We start from the raw sequence: 24,365 nt of genomic DNA on the forward strand, positions 1-24,365 counted from the left end.
TTTAATCAGGTCTTACCATCTTGGCCGGGTCTTATAATGACACCTGGCTAGGTTTCACTCTTAAGACCTTTATTTAGGCAGATTTAAATTTAAAAGGAATGATTTTTTATTTATTTCATATATAATAACGAAAATGAAATTCATAACACAACATTTCATTACTTATAATAAAGATTACACGCTGCCCTAAACGGGACTTTTAAATAAGTAAATACCTACGCAGAGGATTATAGAAAAACAAGTCCACACAGGGACCAATACAAGATAGATGTCTGTGCAGGGACTAAAAGATAAGTCCACGTAGGGACTGAAATACGATAAATGTCCACGCAGGGACTAAATTGTAAATACAACAATACATAAGGAGACTAATGATCTCGTTTCTTCCTCCCTTTTAGTAGGTTTGCTAGGCCTTTGAGAAATCCACGATTACTCTTACGTTCTTGTTCGAAGTCTCGTTCCACACGGTTTAGACGGTGGAGTATTTCTTCTTGCTCCGGTGGAGAAAAACGTGGCTGCTGCGACGGTTGCTGAATCGGAGGTCTAGGAGGTATTGGATACCCATGAGCTGAGTAATCTGGTCTCCAAGAGGTTCCATGGAGGGCATTGTAATTAGCCGCTACCACGTATGGATCGGCATCATAGTTATAGTTGTAGTGCGTGTGAGTCGGCTGCTCAAACGGATTGTATGCGGTGGAGCCGCCGTACGCTGGTATCGGATTATCATATCTGAATGGTGGCGGAGGTGGTGCAACTGGTGCGGAATTCACCTCTGCAGGGTGACCCGAAGGTTCACCTAATTGTGGTTCTTCTTCAGGCACTGACGGAATGTGACTCGCACTCGAGTGGCGAGGGGTGCTGAAATGGAATTCCCCTCCTCGGGTGGACATCCGTGCGCCTGATCTTCTACGCCTTGGCGGATCTGGGATTACCGGTTGAACCGGTGGCGGTGGCGTAACTGCCACGAACCGCGAATCCTCAGAAGGATCCTGTTGCTGCTGTTGGTCATGAGGCGAGAAGTGATGAGATGGTGTGGAGTACCAATTACATTGGTCAAACCTCGCCTGGTAGCTGTCGGGACCTTGATAGGGTGTTCCATGAAAGGATGACCCATCAGAGATCTCGATTGGATGGTTGGGAGTACCCCTTGCAGGCTCGACGGGATCTGTATCCTCGTCCATATCCACTGCATTATCTTCAGAAAAGTGATCCTCTGGTCCTAGAGGGTTATACCCTATTGGCTCTTGGACATAATCCGCCGGGTTAAACTGTCCTACGAAGAAAGGTGAAGGATCGCCATAAGAACGGTGCGAAGCAGATCGCTGGAGAGGTATAAAGGATGGTTGAGGGTTATTGGGTTCATTTTCTGAGTTTGGTCCAAAGGAATGACGGTATGAGGGTGTCGAACTGTGTGAGGTGGAATGTCTTGCAGGTTCAAAGAGGTTTCTTCTTCGTCTCTGTGGTTCCTCACTTCTTGTACTGGAAGGAGCTCGCATGTTCGAAGGACCAGCCTCGTGATCATTGTGAGTAATGATCGTCCCTTTGCCTCTTCCTCCTCTTCCTCGTCTGATTGCCGGTGGCATATTTCCTGCTTTCAAAACTTTAAAAATCACAATAAACAATAAAAGACAAACTGGAATAACAAGTTCGAATTTGTCCTATGTTCTTGTCTAGACTCAAGTATGTGCAATTATGTCATTGAGATTAAACACTTAAGGATAGTGTTTAATTCACTCAACGTTGGCTCTGATACCAACCTATCACACCCCAATTTCCACGTGTCTCACCGGTGGGCCCGGTGGGGGATTAACGTGACGTAGTTGGCAACAATATAGTCAAACCACACAATATATATGAATGCACAGCGGAAGCATAAAGATAATTATATTTCAACCATTGTTTGTAATATCAAATTTATTACGAATAGTCGAAAAAGTATCCACAGGGGATCAAATAAAAATATAAGTTTTGTTCAACAGACATAGGCATCTTAAGCTTGCGAGACTCTTTATTGATGCCAAGGAGATTTATCCAGCCAATTACATCTAGTACCTGCATTTAATCTTTTTGGAAAATACGTCAGTTTACACTGGTAAATACATTCAACTGACACTTTTGAAAATGTTTATAAAAATTGATTTGAATGCACATGGCACAAAATATCTTTTGATTAAAATGCACAGAGGCAAGATTAACCTTTTATAACTTGGGAGAATTATTTTAATATTATAATCTTGTGAACGAATTACATGTTCCTTATGCGTTCAGTAGCCCGGATCTAGTCCGGGTTAAAGATCAATAGACACACCACATCAACTATTTATGCACTGACGAGTGTACGCCTACACTCCGCGCTTAGGTCGTGGTCATTTCGTAAAATGATGCCAGGGATATCCGGGACATGGTCATTCCCAAAGGCGTTTAAGTAACAAGACTGTTTAAACGAGCCGATCAAATTTATTCAATTACCCACTCAACGGTGGAGAATTTGATGCTCGATCAAGCGGTATGCTATACACCGTAGCCCAAGCCCGTATAACGGAAAATAAGTTAAAAGTATTTACCTTTGCAAGTATAAATCCTTAATCGAATAAATTGCAAATAGCTTTTACTAGTCTCCTATTCTGGAACGAAGGTTTAAAATAACCTATTAGAATCCTAACGGGTCTTTAATTTAGCCGTAGCTTAGACCGGTCAGTTTTAAAGGATAGTTACGGTTTAATCGCGTGAAAGGCGAAAACCGGGAATGGAATGTGATTTGGACCCAACAAGTTTGAAGACCTGTTTTATATGGGTATAATAACCACACTCTGGATTTTGGGGTCAAAACAATATGGTTTGACCCGTTTCGGCTAGTTTATGTAAACTAGTTACATAAGCCGAACCGTGCGCGCAAAAGGCGCAACGGGTAACCGTAAGAGTCCTACACTGGTTTCCTAAGTCAATATGCATTAAATAGGTTGTGGCATCAGTAGGATACCTTCCATAATGCCCGTAACGAGTTTAAATCCATTTTATGCCCCGTAGGGGTATTTCGGTCTTTTTAAAGATTATAAAAGAGGTTTCTGAGTTCTATAGGAAATCTGAGTTTCCCAAATAGTTTATAAAGTCCAAAATACTTTATTCATTATTTAAAATCAGTAGCAACTGGAATCGGGTCAAAAGACCTCGTAGAACTCAAGTTATGGCCGAAAAGGGTATATTCGGTATTTACCGAACCGTTGCCATAACCGCAGGTTATGAGCAGGTTAAAAATCTTTAAAAATCCCAAAATATTATTTTACATCAGTGTGTAAAAGGTTTGGTGTCGTAATCTGGGTTTAGATAGGCGTTATGCTAATTGCGCTATTTAATTACTAAAGTTTTCGTAATTTGCGCTATTTAGCATAACTCCTATTCTGGACCTCGGATTGACGTGAAATTTTTGGGACATGCTTAGAAATCAGTAACTAAGGTTATGATCCTTTCACATGTCTGAAATTCTCGTTTTAAATTAAAAAGGGCGTTACGGTCAACTTTTAAGCATTTAACGGAAATGTGTAAAAGACTCGGACAAACAACGAACCGGTCACAGAGGGTTATACCATCATGTAACCTGGTCCTAAGAGAGTCCTAAGGCATATCTAATTCATACTTTAACGGGTCAGAACTGAAGTCAAAGCAAAAGTCAAAGTTTTGCGACTTTCGGCTCCGAACCGGGTCAAAACAGTAAATGGTCGGATCAAACAAGCTTAGACTAGTTAATATACTTATTATCATGTTTTATGAGTGTTAAAATAGGTTACACACCATCTTCATTACTGATTATGCATTAAATCGCAAAATAGCATTTCTGTTGACTTTTTCTAAGCACGTTTGACTCGACATTCGGACTAGTTAGAGTGGGAATCAGAGGGTGCCCTTTTAGGGGTTTAAAGCCCACATAATTACCAACAAATAACTACCTTTGATTCGGCTAATCACTGAACCATTTGTGATTAACCGTTAAGTCAACCGTTAATTACGACGGTTTGACTTTTAAGCTATAACTAACCAAAAACTCAACTAAGAAAGGTTAAGGAAGCTTACCAAAGTCCTATGCACGACTAGGGATGGCTTGGTTCTGCTTTGGAGCTCCAGAAATGATCAGAAGTGCAAGAGAAAGGTGTGAAGAACTTGTTGTACATGAAGGCCTTTATATAGTGTTCATAAGGCTCTAGATTGTTGACAAACAAGTCTACCCATGCTCATTGATCATCAACAAGTGTCTCTAAGGGCCCTAAAGCAGGTAGGGGGCGCCCATGCTGCTACATTAATGCAACTAAGTCGTTTTGGAGTGAAAAGGCAAGCATGGAGCAAAAAGAAACGACCAGAGAGCCCCTCGCGTGACGCGACGGACCCCCCTTGGGCCTCGCGTCGCGCGACCCCCTTCTGCAGCAGATCTTCAACTTTTTGATTTTTGCGATTTGGTCCTTGGCTCTTCGAACACTGATTGGCCATCAGTTTCTTGCATATTGAGCCTTAAAAATTTACGTTTAGGGGCTTCAAGACCTATACCCATTTCGTTAAGTCCCCGGTTAACTTATTGCTACCCGAAAAGTCCTTAACTTTCAACGTTGACGTTTTAGTCCCTCGCATACGAATTTGATCACAACTTGCTCATACGATATCGAAATTTTATGAATTTTTTGTCGAGTATTCTAGTGAGTATAATTAACCGTTACAAAGCTTCGGGTTTGTCAAAAGGTCACTCAGAGATATAACTTAAACATGTTGACACATTTGACCCCTGTAGTTTGTAATTCCTCACTTTCTTCCACATTTCGTTCCGTACGATCCATGATTTATTCGTTTGAAGGTTCTAGCATCTTTTAGGGTTATTGTACAGTATATTTACCCCTTGTTGACATTTTTAACCCTCGAATTTACATACTGTCAAGGCTTGTCAACTTTAGTCCTTTATTTAGTATTTGATACCACGTGTAAACCTAAGACACGTGTCGATACATTATTGGACACAAAATTTCGAGGTGTTACAGGTTAGCAGAGGTATAAGCATTAGACTCAGTCACTTGTTGGAGTGTACTCTTTGTGATAGGTGGTTGAGAGGAACTGATTTATGTCTGAGTTATATCCAAAGCATGCAACAAGGTCATTATTGATGGTGGTATTTGTGAGGTGATGATGGGAGTTGAAAGTGAATTTGCCCCGGGCAGTGGGCTGTGGATGATGGAATCAAGTAATTCCAGAGCATCATAATGTGGTGTCCCTGTTCTTACAAACTGATCTTTTTGAGAAGAAGCAGGAGGAGGTTGAGGCATGGGTTGAGACCTTTCTACCATCTGCTGTGAGGAAGTAGCAGCAGTGATTTCTAGTGACTTTTGTGTTGTCACTGGCAGTTGCTCTGGGATCTCATCTTCCAGAGTTGCCTTTAATGTAGGTTTGGGGGGCTTTTGAATTTTCGTTTGTTTTGGTCTTTTGGTGGATTTAGGTGTAGGTTTCACAGCAGTTGTGTTACTGCTGTGATCACCTTGAGCAGTGGGCTCAACAGCAGGTGCCTGAGGAGCAATGGTAGCTGCTAAAATCTGCTCAGGAACCTCTGCTTTTGTTTTAGAAATTTTTGATAGCCTTATAAATGTTTCAGGTGTAAGGCCATTTATTTGAAAAAGTGATCATGGCATCTGATGCACACACTATTGAATAACATCTGTCCACGTGTAACCTCTGTTGTAAATCAGTGTTTCGCACACACAGAGGATACACTTTGGCAGTGGATAGATTTTACTATTTAACAGAGTTTTAATGCCATCAGTGCTTTGAACAGACATTGAGGATTTATTGAAAATTCAATTTTAAACTATTTTTAAGGTTATTTTTTATTTTTTTCTAAAGACATTTTTATGCTATTTACATAAGGAACACAAGAAAGCTTGCTTTAGTCCAAGTTTAGCACTCCAATCATAGGGATCAAGTTTTTCAACAGTAGATGAATCCAATTCTTAAGTTTGTACATCTACCAACTGATCTTTAGGATGGACATGTTAAAGATAAAATCAAACCTTTTTATAGCAATCCCTCACAAAGTGATGTCTGATGATGAATGATGGTGAATCAATGAGATATTGAATCTTTTGATGATATATTTCAGCTACTTGACTGCCCTGCATAAAAACAATCTTTTGAGCAACTATACCAAGATTCAATAACATATTTTGAAGTTACAAACAGTTGGACTATTCAGCTTGCAGCAGCACAATAATATTCTTCAATCAGTGGTTATGAAAACATCATCTTGCTTTTTGCCTAGTCAAAACACTTTGATATTTGTACTTGTTTGAGTATGATAAATCTTGATAATCAGGCTCCTAGCATATGCAATGTTCTTTGAGGACCCACTTTTCGCCAAATAGATTCTCATCCTTTGGCTGTGGCACAAGATTTTCAAACTTGTTGTCACTGAACTGCTGAAGCTCCTCTTAAATGACAATTACCCAACTTTCTGTCTTTCAGTGCTATAGGGCACATGACATGTTGATGGAATGGTAGAAAGACACCAAGAGGACACACGTTTCAGGAGAAACCTTTTGTAGGAATCCTTTTTCATTGATGTTGTCAAGTGTTTGGTGAAATGGATGAGATGTAAAAGAATTGATGTTTTAAAAGGTGAGGCTGCAGATGTGATTCACCGGAGCTAACAACTGTTGGTGACTTTAGATGATCCATCAGCTGTTTGAAATGAAGGTGAAGGGATTTTAAAAGATGGATTTGGTCCACTGATAATTCTTATCCATTTTTTATGGATATTTATTTACAGTGGTTTGGAGTGGAGTAGTGGTAGAGGTTTGGAGGGCAATTTTGGTCAAACACTGTTGGTGCAACAGTGGATAAGCTTTGACAGAAGTTTTGAACATCTGCTGCTCTGATGAAGGAAATGATTTTGTCCTGTGATAACACAGTATCATGTCCAACATCTTTTGATGGTGATAATGAGATATCTGCAAAGTAACATCCTTAACAAAACACATTTTAGATGCATATGATCAAGATTAACACATTAGCATATTTTTACAGGGATTTGTATCCAAGGTTTTACTACTTATCTATTTCCTGTTTTAAACATTTGATAAATTTTGATTTTTATTCAAGGTTTTACTACTTATCTATTTCATGTTTTAAACATTTGATAAATTTTGACAGTAATTGAGTATCCCAGATGATGGTAACCTTTTCACTTTAACTACACATTTTGTGTTCTAATCCTTAGAGTAAAACATGAGTAGTCAAGAATTTTAAGGTCTGTTAGCAATCAATCATTGATCTGTTGTTAAAATAAACTTGAGTTTGACATGACCTTGACCCATGTACCATTTCCTTTTGATCTATTTTCAAGGATAGTATTACCACAAAAAATAAGGGTTTTACATCTTGACAGGAGATTGAAACTTTTACTATCTAAAACAAGTAAGAGTTCAAAATATATTATTCTTAAGAAAAAAAATAAAGAACAACATATCCTGTTATATTTGAGAAAAACCTTTTCAAGGAAAAGTAATTAAAGGTTTTTCTGAAAACAACATCAAAAGGATCTGGTATATTTTCAATTATACCTTGTTGTATGATCATAATCACATCATTCTCAAGTTTAGGAGAATGGTCAGTGGTTTGAAAACTTAATAACCACTGTTTGTGCCCATTTCCTTGTCAGTTGATTACTAATGTGAGGAAACATGTTCACAAAGGTTTTGAAAGTCCTTTTATAGAACTTATTACCATGTGATGATTTTGAAAAATTTTGTCTAGTCCTCTTTGTAAGTTTAATCACTGGTGATACTTTTGTTACCTGAATTTCCCTGAGTCAGTGAATGCACACAGTTGCATGATGACCATTGTTAACCCAATTTGTGAACTCTTAAGTGTTTTATATTTATACTCTTTTCTTTTGAGAACAAAAGTTTTGAGATAAATACACTTATAAGTTGTTTTTTTTTGTGATTTTTCTTCTTCCCTTTTTACCCTTTCCATAGATAGTTATTAAGATACCTACTGGAAGGTTTTAAGGAAGGAATACTTAAATCCAAGATCATTTTACAGCAATGCTTTGAGAGATTTGGTCATTTTTGCACATACTTATGCCAAATTTCACATTACTCATGATCTGGACACCATAGACTGCTGATTTTCTTAATGTATTCTTAACACGATTGATTTGGTCCTTTTTGAGAATTCTCAACCTGTTTTTCAATACATAAGATCTAATAACTAAAGTTTTGATTTCCCTCTTTTTATGTTAACAAAGACACTAGTGCTTTTATCTGCACATAGGCTTTTGTCAACCATGAGGTGAACACCTTAGTTGCAGTTATGATGAAAACAACACAAACTTCATAATAACATTTGAAACCAATTTTGTAAAGAGAATAATCAGACCAAAGTCGTCAGACGAATTTCCAGATCTGAAACTATTGGTGATTTATGCATGACATCACTTGTTATGTGAAGTTTGTGTGTCATATGACATCTTGGGTGTTTTACAGAGCTTTTGAATAGTGACTTTGAACACCATTACTCGTTACTCTGTTTTTCAACTAAATACGATCAACCTTAGCATCAATGAATTTTGAGCTGAACTGTTATGTCAAATTGATTGTTAGATCGAATTTGACTGTCCAAGCTCTGATACCAATTGTTAGGATTGGAGGCTGTCATGATTGTGTTTGTTTGTATAAATTGAACTAATCCAAAGATTTTTTTTTTCATTCATCCAAAGATATGAATGAAGATTTGAATGCAGCGGAAATGAAAACAAACTTTGTAAACACAATCAAAGAGAAAAATAGATTTGAGAAACACATGATTTGCATGAGTCAAAAGATTACAAAGCAAATCAAATGATTACAAAGTATGCTTACAAAACTAAACTCCCCCTCAGCCAAATACTCCATGGTTGATTGCACAAGATGAAGGATTGGACTATAGGAGAAGAACTCACTCAGTCAATCAAATGTAACAGTACAGAGTACTGTTCCATTTATAGGCAAACCAAACCACTGAGGCATCTCAGCTGACGTCACCATGAAAGTGACATCTAACAAACTAACAAACTCTATCTACTGTTCTACAACAACTGACCATACAGACACTGCTTGCATTCTAAACACTGATGTATAACCACTGATTCTACATTCCACTGATGTAGTCAACCACTGTTGTTTGAGCAACAGTGCTTTCTTCAAAGGATGATCAGACCTTGAATAGGTAGTGCTTTAATTCTTCATCAGTGCTTTGGCTTAACAGTAGATTGAGGATCAGCAGTTGTTGATAAGGACAGTACTTGGAGTATATCAAATGTTGGAGCCACTGTCAAGGGGAAAGCTTAGTGTAAACAGCTGCTTATGACTAATCCACTATAGTGATCCAGTTTTGGCTTTCATCATCTGTTCCTCTGGTAGGGTTCAATCCCAACATTGTTTAAAGAAGCTTTAACATCTTTCTCCTTAGTGTTTCCTTATTGACAAAGTTTTTCCTTAACACCATGTTTTTTAGTTTGAAGAAAATATATAAAATAGAACACAAGTGATGTGTGCCAATCCCACGTAATCCCATGCACACCACATCCTCTACTCCTTACATGTGAATCATACAACGAGTGAACGTGCATACTTAAATCTATGCATTTCCATTTTTAATTCATGTTTTTACTGTCGTTATTTTCATTTGGGTTGTAGCCTATATAAAGGCCTTGGAGTTTTAATATTAGGAAGTAAGAAATGAATTAAAGAAAATTGTTCCATTTAGAATCTCTTCTCTAATGTTAGTATTGGGAGATCACTCAATCATTTCGAATTTGCTTTCTATTATTGGTGCTTTCATTCCCGAACTTCACTTTCACTATGCCAGCCCTCACTTGCATTATGCCGACCCGCACTTCCCTTTCCGATGAAGACGTCCGGGCCTTGGCCCCCAAAATTGACCGGCTATTGACCCTCCACAAAACCATAACCGCCTAATAAGATGCCATAACTATTGCTCTCGCCAACTTCAACAATGTTATAACCAATCACCTCTACCCACTACCAACTCCACTATCACCTCCAACAACGACAATAATTGCCATCACAACACTTACCATCACGTCCATCTCTAGGTTGAACACAATCGACCCAATCTTGCCAACCCCCCTTTCAACTGCCTGACTACCGATGTCAAAAATAATTCCAACACCAACCGTACCCTCTACACTGAAAACAATATTGGTACTGAACTTGTCACCAAAACCATAGTTGTCTTCGGAATTGCCTAGACCACCACAAAATTCGATACAAAACAGTCAGCCAAACGTGTTTTATTCCCAAAATCGCTTGCCTCACGACGCACACACCTCACCCTTTCTTTCTTGCTTGTGACTTGATCTCCACCTACCAAACCAAACACAAGTCTTTCAACATTGAAGGTTGAAGACTTGGATTGTTTAACACATTGTAGGTCACTTGGGTCCTTTAGGGCAGCAAGCTTTGGAGGTTTTGAACCTCATAACTTCTGGAAATTTGTCATGACATAAGCCCCACAACATTAGTTTAGTTGGGGACCAAGTATCGTGCAAGATTTCCATAAGAAGAATGTAAACAAGAATAAGTTGTAAAAGAACTTTGTAAAAATATAAATGTAACCTTCTTTGGACATCAAATATGGAGTTGTACCACCTTATTACACCTTGGTGAACATTGGGTAACAATCTTTGATGTTGTCCAAGAGGTTAGAAGTAAAGAAAGTAGAAGAAACATGAAGAAAAGTGAGGTGAAAGCTCATTTTCGGACTTGATAATAATTTGCCCAAAACTTGAAATTTCTTGAGAATTCTTGAGTGTTTTAGAGTATACTGAGGTTGTGGAAAGTGAAAATGTGATGGAGGAGGCTTGGTTTTATAGGGAAGAATTTGGGTTTGGGTTTAAAGAAGGTTAGAAGGTGATTGGAGGAGAAAGGAGGTGGAAAATGGTGAAATCCGATAGGGGGAAAATCCTGCTGCGGATTGAGCCTGGTCGCGCCACGCCCAACATGCTCTCGTTGTGTGGTGCGACGAGGTCATGTTTCTCAATTTTTTTACATTTGTCCAATTTCAGCCCATGAACTTGGTTTTTAGGTTATTTTATGTTGTTTTCTTATGTTTTAGCTTGTTTTTAGGTATCAAAGTGTATCCAAGTATGGTATAAGTATGATGCATGCATGGTTGATGTTTTGATAGTATTTCAAGTCTTGGTTTTATGTATAAACGTGTATTTGTTGATTAATTGAATGGCAATTAAGCATGAATGTAACATGTGTATAAAAATACGAATTTTGCATTATGTTCGAAGTCTCGGATTACAAATGTGAAAATGAAATACGAATTACAAATTTTCAAAATTAGAAAGTACGAAACGTTACAACCCGCCTATCTTTAGGCATTGCCCGCTCACAACCTAAAATGGCTCCAAAACACCCCCTCATCCTCCCGAACTCTTGTTCGTCTCACATAATTCGTCTTTGGTATTTTTCAACAAAAACATCTTTTCTCTCTCACATCCACATCAACCGCATCTCCTTCGTCTCTCCTCCATTAAGATTAAAAAAACCTCCAAAAACATACATTGGGAATGAATAGCACTATATACTCAACGTGTGATAGACTTTAATAGAGTGTCTTGACAAAAATAGTACTAAACTATTTAGTGAAATAATTACTTAAAGAAAAAATTAAAAATTTCAATAAAACACATCTTCCGAACCTCTCTATTTTCGTAACGATCAATCCCAACCCATGAGGTTTGTTGCAAAACCTTTTCCACCATCCTTCCCCAACCAACAATATGAATTCAAAGCAGGGGCGGACCTAAACCCAGCCCAAGGTGGGTGGGCGCACCCCCGGGAAAAAAATTAGTGCTAAGTTCCGTCGAAAATCCCGTCCGCACACCTTGGAATTTTTCGTCCGCACCCCTTGGAATTTTTCGACCGCACCCTTGAAATTTTTCGTCCACATCCCTTAGGTAAAAAGTGTTATCATTTTATATTTTAATTTTTTTTAGTAAACTCTTATTTAAAAAAAAATACTACCTAAATTATATACCTTTTAATACCTAACTAACTAAACGACCTTTACCTACTTATAATTCCTAACTAGCTAGCCCACTAAGTCTTAGCACATTAACCAAACCCAACAATATTTCAAACTATAATAAAATAATTAAAGCCCAAAATCTTTAGAAATTCTCTCCCGCTCTTTCTCTCTTGCGTCCCTGCACTGCCAACGAACAACATCACCCAGCGACAACACTCTAGCAGCCGGCGACCACCGTAATCAGCCACCATACCACCGTCGTTTGACACCAAATCTAACCGGAATCCGAACACGGGTAAGTTTCTTTGTTATTTTTATGATTTTGGTTGATATTATAGGAGAAAAAAGGGTAATAAAGTTGTTAAATTGGTTTGAAATTTTGTGTGTTTTGACGTTGTTTATGATTGTTTAGAAGATTTTTAGGGTGATTATGTTGTTTATATATTTTTTAGGGTGATTATGTTTATATATTTTTAGGGTGATTACAACTTACGTTATGATTTCTAGGACTTGAATAGTTGAAAATTAAAATTAAAATTGAAACATTATGTTATGGAGCGATAAACTTATGTTATATAGAGAAAGAATTGCTTAAGAAATTAGTTTTAGATGATGTTTTGGATATATTTCAAAAAATGAAAACCCGTAGGGCGTCGACGTTTTAGTTATGTTTGTAACAAGGTTTGACATGTTTTTGATGATTATATAAATTTAGTTTGATGTTCGTTTGTTTTACATGACCCGACCTGATACAAACCGATTTTTTTACTTATATACCTAGGGGCCTAAAATTTTTAAAAATGTTCCGCACCCTCATGAAAAAATTCCTGGGTCCGCCACTGATTCAAAGGGTTTTCTTCGATCAACGGTTAAAGATTTGAATTCTAAGTTGCTCGTCTAGAAGCCTAAGGTTACCTCTGGTGATGGATGTTTATTTAATTGATTTACATAAACCTTGTGTAGTTGTTTAACATTTGGTTTATTATTGTAACTAGATTTAAAGCCCCGCCGCGTTGCGGCCGGGAGGCCACAAGTGTTTGATTACATCATTCTTCCATAGTCACATCGCCTAACCTATATATCAAGGATGTATGATGTAACACCCCGTGTTTTCCAAAAGTCAAAGTCAAAGTCAAGTGTTGACTGTTATTGGAATTAAAGATTAATAAAGGTTAATTTCATTTTAGTTCATTTTGATTTTCATATTATTTGGAGTAAGTGTTGTATAATCAAACTAATCGACCGATAATCGAACCGTGAATCAACGATCGACTGTGAATGGTAGGAAGTAACAATGCAATAAAGCTAGTCAATCAATAATCAAGCTAATCAAATCAACCATCGAACTCAAGTGTGGGGATTTTAGTACTTTTTATACGTGTGTGAGTGCCTTATGTGTTACTTGTGCATGTTTACTTTTATGTTAAAGTGTGTGGTGAATCAATCAAATCAATCAAGACTCAAAGGTGAATCAAACTCAATGGAACTCGAACCCGAAATGGTTGTAGGGATGCTTGTATGTTAGATATAGTAGTTGGAACTAAAGGTAATTTGATTAGGAATTCTATCATTCTCAAATCATCGTTCATCGAAGTCGAAATATCAAGAATCGTCGCGAAACACTCAAAACTAGGCAAGCCGATCGAACAGGGCAACCTGATCGAACAGGCTAGCCGATCGAACAGGCTGTTCGATCGGACAGCTGCTCGATCAGGAATGCTGTTCGATCAGCTGACCCTTTCCTCTTTTGGAAGCCTATAAATAGGGCTGTCCTTGTCAACCTTTCCACTTTTGGAAAAGCTCTGACCGACCAGCCTCTTCTTCTCACTAAATCCAAGATTTCTCTCAAACCGGTAAGTATTTCGCTCTAATCCTTGTACGTTTTCGTTCATTAATCGATTCTCCATCTTTCTATCTTTCAAAATCTGAATTTCATCCATGAAATCACCAAGATCTAGGTGTTCTTGAGTGATGTCATCATGGTGTTCTTGGTGTTCATCAAGAACATCATGTTCTTGACTTCATTTAACCATGAATAAGCTAGATCTAACCGATTTCCACATAAATAACCTAAGATCTTTGGAAAATCTTAACATTTCACGGTGGAAAAGGATTGGAAGATGGGTTTTCATCTATCTTTCAACTCTTTTACACTCAAAAAGGTGAAAACGAGACTTGAACCGGTTTACAAATCAATCTAAACAACACATGGTTCAAGATTCGGGTTCTACCGAGAGATGTACCGATTTCGGGTTAAACGTTAAACTTAGGTTCCAAACCGTCTCTGACCGAGTTTGGGTGATTCCTGCTCGAGTTGGTAGGCTAAGTAGGGACTTCAGCTTTGTGGTTCAACCCGTAGTCAAAACATCTCCAAATCACACCAAGTAACGGGAAGAAACAAGTGTTAAGTGAAAAGTTAACCGAATCGAGAAGCTGGCCGAACGGCTAGGCTGTTCGATCGAACAGCCCAACCGAACGACTATGCCAGCCGATCGGTCAGGCTAACCGATCGACTAGCACTTAGACCCACCAACTCACAAAAGTGTAGTATTGACGAGATACTGTTCGATCGACTACGCCACTCGATTGTAATCATTACTGCTCGGATCATGAGATACTATACTTTAAAACACATAGACTTTTTGAAACAATGGAATGTCACCCGATCGAGCATGCTAACCGATCGAGTGACATCTTGCCAAGTCTACAATGCTAACCGATCGGTTGGGCTAACCGAACGAACAGCTGTTCGATCGGCCAACTTGAAAAGTAGTACAAACCATCATACACAAACACATCCTTCACATCAAAGGAAGAAACAATCCACTTGAAGGAACCAGCCGATCGAGCCAGCCGGCCGATCGAGCGGATGTTCGAACGGACTTTCAAACCAATCGAACAGCCCACTCGATCGAACTGCTGTCCGATCGAATGGCCTACTCGATCCAAGTACATTGTTTACTTTTTCCGCATTACTCATCGTTGTGTTATCGAACTATTCAGGCTAACCTATTCTCAGTGCTCCCTTCAATCCACAATCAACCACTGTGAGTATACTCGATCCCTTTTGCTTTCAGCACTTTTGGGTGTTACATACGTAATCTATCAAATTCACAAACGACACAAACTATTTGAACGCTAACCTACTTGCATGTATTACTTGTCTAAATGACTGCTGTTTATTATGTTTACACGTGGAGTGCTATCTGCCTGCTTTAGCAACGTAGTACTATAGTTTGGACTCAGCACCCGTTCACACGGGGGTTGCTAAGGACAATTACTTGCATGGATTACGGTGGTAATCATGTATTGCGAACTGTCTCGGACAGTCAACTCGAAGTCATTGGTATCGATGGTCCCATGTTGATAATTTACATGCATCGTTTGCCCTTGTGTACGTGCTTGGTTATGCGTAAACTATTCGAACTCTATATGTTATATCAAACTTGTGTACTCACCTTTACATTATATGTATTGACTTTTATTTTAACGTATGTGACAGGTGTTTAAGCTACTAGCGTGCTAGGGAAGCGAGGCAATAATAAGCTTCTAGGAGCCTGTGACCTTAGGACAGTGTCCACGTATCTGCTCCAGGGCCATAATTATCTGTAGATCTTGTACTGGCACCTGTAGTCAGTAAGATTTACGGATAGTTGTCTAGAAGTCTTAAAACAATATTTACTTTTGGTCTGTAATAATTAAGAATCCGAGTTGTCGGAACAGTTCCCATATTGTTTAGTTGATTTCTATGATAACTTGTTATTATTTGGGACACGGTATGGGACGTGTTATATAACTGAATTGTATGATAGTTGTTGTGGAAACTTCTGAACAATCTGTTTCGCTCAGTGCCGCGCCCCGATGATTCCGCCATCGGTTGGGGTGTGACAGATTGGTATCAGAGCCATAACTATAGGGAATTAGGTTAAACACGATCTAGTCCGGATCGCTGTCTTAGAAACCTAGACTATAGTTAGGAACCAAGAGACCAAGTTTATGTGCTTATTTTATGTTGTTTCCTTCTATTCTATCATTACATCCAAACTCCGAGCCAAATTTTGTAATTTGGACGGGATCAGGAGTGAAACCCGTAAATTCCTGCCTAAATTGCAAATTTTTGCCAATTATTTTGTGTAATTTTCTATCAACAAACGGGGGAGAATTATACCAAATTAGGGCTGAAACCCGTAATTTGATGAAAGCTTTCCTCTAAATTTTCTTAAAACAAGGAAGAAATTGCTGAGCTAGGGGTGAAACCCTAACCTTGGCAGTTATTCCAACCTTATTTCATCTCGCCAAGGCAATTGACGGACTCTAACGACCTGAACTCACGAGTATGGCCTAGAATGCGCATGCATAATGCCCAAGAATCGAGGCAGAAACCTGTCCCCTAGAGTCGAAAGTGACGACAAGTCAACTGTGAATAGTTAAATTGCCATGGTTAGTCAAAGTCTAGTAGCCGCAGACAATCCATTTTCCGATTTTGAGTGTTGCTTTATTGATTTTATATGATTTACCTGTTTACGTGTTTTAAGATTCGTTGATTGCTCCATTTGTTATCAATCTGCGTGACTTTTGTTGCTATTCTATCTCGATTCAAGTCCCTGTTGATGTGATCTAAACGAAACCAGTGTGCTATGCTACGACTAAGTTAGACGATACAATGTGATGCTATCCGATATGCAAAACGAACGACACTCGACTTGTGATTATAGGTTTCTGTTTTCTGACAGCCTCTGTGATAAAATTTCGTACGTGTTTAGGGAATTAAGTGCTCTATTTGCTTAATTGTTTATGTACTTTAATTGCTTCTGTGCTTATGTGCCTCTGTGATTATGTGCTTATGTGTTTATATGTGTTACGTGACGTGAGATGTGACGTGATTCTAAGCTTTAGTAAACTAAGACGTGCGAGATTCGAATTCGTTGTGTTGAGCCCAATGGCGATGTCTATTGCAGACCATGTCGTCATCATCAAGGCCTCGCCAACGTCTTACTCGTCGGGAGAAGAGAGATCGTCGTTTTGCTGCTATCCTCTCTAAAACGGTAGCAAAGGCTGTGAGTGAAGTATTCGAGAACGCAAGCAAGTCATCTGAGGAATCCCGAACCCTCACGCCCAAAGACTCCAACAAAGCTACTTTTAGCTTCAAACAATTCAAGGCATGTGGGCCAAAAGAGTTTACCGGTGAAGATGGCCCTACGGCTCTGTTTCATTGGTTTGACTCGGTAGAAGTCACCCTTCGTCAAAGCGGATGCCCAGATCACCTCCGTACTCTCAATGCTACCGGTGTCTTCCAGTCGCGAGCTTTGGACTGGTGGACCGCAGAAAGGAACAAGCGCGGGAACGACGCTGCATACGAGCTGACGTGGAAGGAATTGAAAGCGATCATGATGGACGAGTTCTGTCCTCCCCACGAACGCCAAAAGTTGGAGGATGAGTTCTGGAGTATCAAGCAGAAGGAGGGCGACAACGCTGGTCTTACCGCCCGTTTCAAGCAATTGAGTATCATATGTCCCGACCAGGTCAAGACTACTGACATGACCATCAAGAAATACATCCGTGCTCTTCCGGATTGTGTCGCAGATTTTGTTCACGCCGCCAAACCCGCAACGATCGAGGAAACCTACCTACTCGCTGCCGAGATTAACGACAAGCGAGTTAAGGCTGGTGTCTGGGATAAGCCATCCAAGTCGTTGCATCAAGTGACTACCGCATCAACCGACAACACCACCACTCAAGCCTCCAAGTCTCCGAGAAGAAGAAAGAAGAACAAAAGTTGCGCTACCGCAACCACTGCTGCTCCACTACAGTCTGTACCAGCCCAGCAGCAACAGCCACAGCGTTCAGCGCCAGTGATCAATGCGCCGCCAGCGAAGCGTGCGTACACCGGCCCCCACCCACTCTGTGCTACATGTTCTTATCATCACCCGGTGGGTGTGGCTTGCCGATTCTGCGCTCACTGTAACGTCTACGGGCATTTCACTGCAAGTTGTCGCTATGGTCCCCGTCAAGCCCAAGCTCAAGCCGCTGTCAACCAAGCTCTACTCCCTGCTCCTCAAGCTCCTCAAGCTGCACAGGCCCCGGCAAACAATGTTCGGACCTGCTTTGCATGTGGTGACCCTAACCACTTCGCAAACCGGTGCCCGAACAGGGTGGTGAAACAAGAAGCTCAACAACCCCAGCAACAACAACAACAGCCCCAACAACAAGCCGCTCACGCCAGAACTTTCAACATCAACGCACGCCAGGCTCAAGCTGATAACAACGTGGTCAATGGTACGTTCCTTGTGAATGGTATATATGCATCATGTTTGTTTGATACTGGAGCCGATAACTGCTTTGTGTCCTTTGAATTTGAGAAGCTTCTTAGACGTAAGCGCTCTTATCTTTCGACACCCTTCGAAGTAGAAGTCGCTACCGGAAGAACCATTGCTGTCAATTCCGTGCTCCGTGATTGTACTCTCAAGCTCAACAATCATATATTCCCGATTAACCTCATTCCAATGCAGCTCGGAAGTTTCGATGTCATAGTAGGCATGGACTTTCTTCGTGAAAACCGTGCTGAAGTTGTGTGTTCCGATAAGATGATTCGTTTTGTGCTAGCTAGTGGTGATATTCTATGTGTTTATGGTGAAACTACTGCGAAAGATCTCAAGCTCATGTCCTGTCTTCAAGCTCGCAAATATCTCCGCAAGGAATATCGAGCCTTCTTGGCCAACATTGTTGTAGCAGAGACGGACAAGAAAAAGAAAGTTGAAGTCAAAGATGTCCCCGTTGTCCGAGAATTTCCTCAGGTGTTCCCTGATGATCTTCCTGGATTACCTCCAAGCCGTGATATCGACTTTCGAATCGACCTTATTCCAGGAGCCAACCCAGTGGCCAAAGCTCCGTATCGACTCGCTCCATCTGAGATGCGAGAACTCTCAAACCAACTCCAAGAGTTACTTGAAAAAGGCTTCATTCGCCCGAGCACTTCTCCATGGGGCGCACCAGTCCTTTTCGTCAAAAAGAAGGACGGGTCGTTCCGAATGTGCATCGACTATCGGGAATTGAATAAGCTAACCATCAAGAACCGATACCCCTTACCAAGAATCGATGATCTGTTTGACCAACTACAGGGTGCTCAGTGTTTCTCCAAGATTGATCTACGTTCAGGCTACCATCAGTTGCGGATTCAAGAGGAAGATATACCCAAAACCGCTTTTCGAACCCGATACGGCCACTACGAATTTGTTGTCATGCCTTTTGGTTTGACCAACGCACCCGCGGTCTTCATGGATCTGATGAATCGCGTGTGTAAACCGTTCTTAGACCGTTTCGTCATTGTATTTATCGACGATGTCCTGATCTATTCCAGATCGAGGGCCGAACATGCGCAGCATTTGCGATTGGTTCTCGAGTTGCTTCAGGGAAACCAACTCTACGCCAAATTCTCCAAGTGTGAGTTCTGGTTGGAGGAGGTTCAATTTCTGGGTCATATTGTGAATAGTCGGGGTATACACGTTGATCCTGCAAAGATTGAGGCAGTCCAGGGATGGGTTACGCCAAAGAATCCGTCAGAAGTTCGCTCTTTTCTCGGATTAGCTGGTTACTACCGACGATTCATCGAAGGATTCTCAAAGATTGCTGTACCGCTTACCTCCCTTACTCATAAAGACAAGCCTTTTGTGTGGGGAACCGCGCAGGAGACTGCTTTCCAAACCCTCAAACACATGCTGTGCCATGCACCAGTTCTTACACTGCCGGACGGAAGCGATGACTTCGTTGTCTATTGTGATGCTTCAAACCTTGGACTTGGCTGTGTTCTCATGCAACGAGACAAGGTTATAGCTTACGCATCTCGACAGCTCAAAATCCACGAGAAGAACTATACAACCCATGACCTCGAGCTAGGCGCAGTTGTCTTTGCCTTAAAGATTTGGCGACACTACCTGTACGGTACAAGGTGTACGATCTTCACCGATCACAAGAGCCTACAACATATCTTTAACCAGAGAGAACTCAATATGCGTCAACGCCGATGGGTAGAACTTCTCAACGACTACGACTGTGAGATCCGTTATCACCCAGGCAAGGCGAATGTAGTTGCAGACGCCCTCAGCAGAAAGAATTACGTGATAGGTGTTCAAAACATCCAGGCTCAGTATAACCTCGAAGCTCTCATCCGTGAAGCACAACACGCTTGCTTTAACGAGCGTACGTTGAAGAAAGAACGAATCTATCACGATGGAACTCAACTCGTGAGCAAAGCCAACGGGATATTCTATTATCTGGACCGAATCTGGGTTCCGAGGAGGACAGATTTACGAAAGATCATCATGAACGAAGCCCACAAATCCCGATATTCCGTTCATCCCGGTGCGGACAAAATGTACCAGGATCTTCGCTACAAGTACTGGTGGCCTGGGATGAAAAGGGATATTGCTCTATATGTTGGTAGCTGTTTAACTTGTGCAAGAGTCAAGGCTGAACACCAAAGACCCTCAGGCTTACTCGAACAACCGCCGATACCCGTATGGAAGTGGGAAAGCATAGCTATGGATTTCATAACTAAGCTTCCGACCACGCCATCAGGTCACGACAGTATTTGGGTTATAGTCGACCGTCTAACCAAATCAGCCCACTTTCTGCCGATACGAGAAGACTATAAGGTGGCCAAGCTAGCCCAAATCTACACCGACGAGATCATTAAGAATCATGGTACGCCTCGAGATATCATTTCTGATCGCGATGCTCGGTTTACATCGAGATTGTGGGAAACTTTTCAAGCAGCTCTAGGTACGACGCTGAATTTGAGTACCGCATTCCACCCGCAAACCGACGGGCAGACGGAAAGAACGATTCGTACTATTGAAGACATGCTCCGGGCGTGTGTTATCGATTTTGGTGGTAGTTGGAGCAAACACCTACCTTTGGTCGAATTTTCGTACAATAATAGCTATCACTCCAGCATCGAAATGGCACCTTTCGAAGCCTTGTATGGTAGGAGATGTCGCTCGCTTATTGTATGGCACGAGGTCGGTCATTCACAGTTGACTGGGCCCGAGATTCTGCAAGAAACGACTGACAAGATCCACCAGATAAGGGAAAACTTGGTGAAGGCCCGGGATAGACAAAAGATGTACGCCGATAAACGACACAGGCCCCGCGAATTTGCAGTTGGCGACTACGTGCTCCTAAAGGTATCGCCTTGGAAGGGAGTAGTCCGATTCGGCAAAAGAGGGAAACTTGCGCCTCGATTTGTTGGACCTTTTAAGATTCTGGAAAGGATCGGTAAAGTTGCCTACAAACTCGAATTACCGGAGGAACTCAGCAATGTCCACCCGACTTTCCATATTTCAAACCTTCGAAAATGTGTTGCCGACCACGACGCAATAATACCACTCGACGATCTTCAGGTCAATGAGACGCTACACTTCGTGGAAAAGCCTGTCGAAATCATGGACCGACAGACCAAGCAACTCAGACGCTCTCGTATTCCTATTGTAAAAGTACGATGGGAAGGCAAACGAGGCGCGGAGTTCACTTGGGAACTCGAAAGTGACATGAAGGCCAAGTACCCGCAGTTATTCAGATAGATCTGAAGCATCAAATTGGTAAAATCACACGGCGATGTACGGTTCTCGGCCTAATTTCGGGACGAAATTCCCTAAAGGAGGGGAGACTGTAACACCCCGTGTTTTCCAAAAGTCAAAGTCAAAGTCAAGTGTTGACTGTTATTGGAATTAAAGATTAATAAAGGTTAATTTCATTTTAGTTCATTTTGATTTTCATATTATTTGGAGTAAGTGTTGTATAATCAAACTAATCGACCGATAATCGAACCGTGAATCAACGATCGACTGTGAATGGTAGGAAGTAACAATGCAATAAAGCTAGTCAATCAATAATCAAGCTAATCAAATCAACCATCGAACTCAAGTGTGGGGATTTTAGTACTTTTTATACGTGTGTGAGTGCCTTATGTGTTACTTGTGCATGTTTACTTTTATGTTAAAGTGTGTGGTGAATCAATCAAATCAATCAAGACTCAAAGGTGAATCAAACTCAATGGAACTCGAACCCGAAATGGTTGTAGGGATGCTTGTATGTTAGATATAGTAGTTGGAACTAAAGGTAATTTGATTAGGAATTCTATCATTCTCAAATCATCGTTCATCGAAGTCGAAATATCAAGAATCGTCGCGAAACACTCAAAACTAGGCAAGCCGATCGAACAGGGCAACCTGATCGAACAGGCTAGCCGATCGAACAGGCTGTTCGATCGGACAGCTGCTCGATCAGGAATGCTGTTCGATCAGCTGACCCTTTCCTCTTTTGGAAGCCTATAAATAGGGCTGTCCTTGTCAACCTTTCCACTTTTGGAAAAGCTCTGACCGACCAGCCTCTTCTTCTCACTAAATCCAAGATTTCTCTCAAACCGGTAAGTATTTCGCTCTAATCCTTGTACGTTTTCGTTCATTAATCGATTCTCCATCTTTCTATCTTTCAAAATCTGAATTTCATCCATGAAATCACCAAGATCTAGGTGTTCTTGAGTGATGTCATCATGGTGTTCTTGGTGTTCATCAAGAACATCATGTTCTTGACTTCATTTAACCATGAATAAGCTAGATCTAACCGATTTCCACATAAATAACCTAAGATCTTTGGAAAATCTTAACATTTCACGGTGGAAAAGGATTGGAAGATGGGTTTTCATCTATCTTTCAACTCTTTTACACTCAAAAAGGTGAAAACGAGACTTGAACCGGTTTACAAATCAATCTAAACAACACATGGTTCAAGATTCGGGTTCTACCGAGAGATGTACCGATTTCGGGTTAAACGTTAAACTTAGGTTCCAAACCGTCTCTGACCGAGTTTGGGTGATTCCTGCTCGAGTTGGTAGGCTAAGTAGGGACTTCAGCTTTGTGGTTCAACCCGTAGTCAAAACATCTCCAAATCACACCAAGTAACGGGAAGAAACAAGTGTTAAGTGAAAAGTTAACCGAATCGAGAAGCTGGCCGAACGGCTAGGCTGTTCGATCGAACAGCCCAACCGAACGACTATGCCAGCCGATCGGTCAGGCTAACCGATCGACTAGCACTTAGACCCACCAACTCACAAAAGTGTAGTATTGACGAGATACTGTTCGATCGACTACGCCACTCGATTGTAATCATTACTGCTCGGATCATGAGATACTATACTTTAAAACACATAGACTTTTTGAAACAATGGAATGTCACCCGATCGAGCATGCTAACCGATCGAGTGACATCTTGCCAAGTCTACAATGCTAACCGATCGGTTGGGCTAACCGAACGAACAGCTGTTCGATCGGCCAACTTGAAAAGTAGTACAAACCATCATACACAAACACATCCTTCACATCAAAGGAAGAAACAATCCACTTGAAGGAACCAGCCGATCGAGCCAGCCGGCCGATCGAGCGGATGTTCGAACGGACTTTCAAACCAATCGAACAGCCCACTCGATCGAACTGCTGTCCGATCGAATGGCCTACTCGATCCAAGTACATTGTTTACTTTTTCCGCATTACTCATCGTTGTGTTATCGAACTATTCAGGCTAACCTATTCTCAGTGCTCCCTTCAATCCACAATCAACCACTGTGAGTATACTCGATCCCTTTTGCTTTCAGCACTTTTGGGTGTTACATACGTAATCTATCAAATTCACAAACGACACAAACTATTTGAACGCTAACCTACTTGCATGTATTACTTGTCTAAATGACTGCTGTTTATTATGTTTACACGTGGAGTGCTATCTGCCTGCTTTAGCAACGTAGTACTATAGTTTGGACTCAGCACCCGTTCACACGGGGGTTGCTAAGGACAATTACTTGCATGGATTACGGTGGTAATCATGTATTGCGAACTGTCTCGGACAGTCAACTCGAAGTCATTGGTATCGATGGTCCCATGTTGATAATTTACATGCATCGTTTGCCCTTGTGTACGTGCTTGGTTATGCGTAAACTATTCGAACTCTATATGTTATATCAAACTTGTGTACTCACCTTTACATTATATGTATTGACTTTTATTTTAACGTATGTGACAGGTGTTTAAGCTACTAGCGTGCTAGGGAAGCGAGGCAATAATAAGCTTCTAGGAGCCTGTGACCTTAGGACAGTGTCCACGTATCTGCTCCAGGGCCATAATTATCTGTAGATCTTGTACTGGCACCTGTAGTCAGTAAGATTTACGGATAGTTGTCTAGAAGTCTTAAAACAATATTTACTTTTGGTCTGTAATAATTAAGAATCCGAGTTGTCGGAACAGTTC

Source organism: Helianthus annuus, chromosome 12, assembly GCF_002127325.2.
Source record: "Helianthus annuus cultivar XRQ/B chromosome 12, HanXRQr2.0-SUNRISE, whole genome shotgun sequence".
Taxonomy (NCBI): Eukaryota; Viridiplantae; Streptophyta; class Magnoliopsida; order Asterales; family Asteraceae; genus Helianthus; species Helianthus annuus.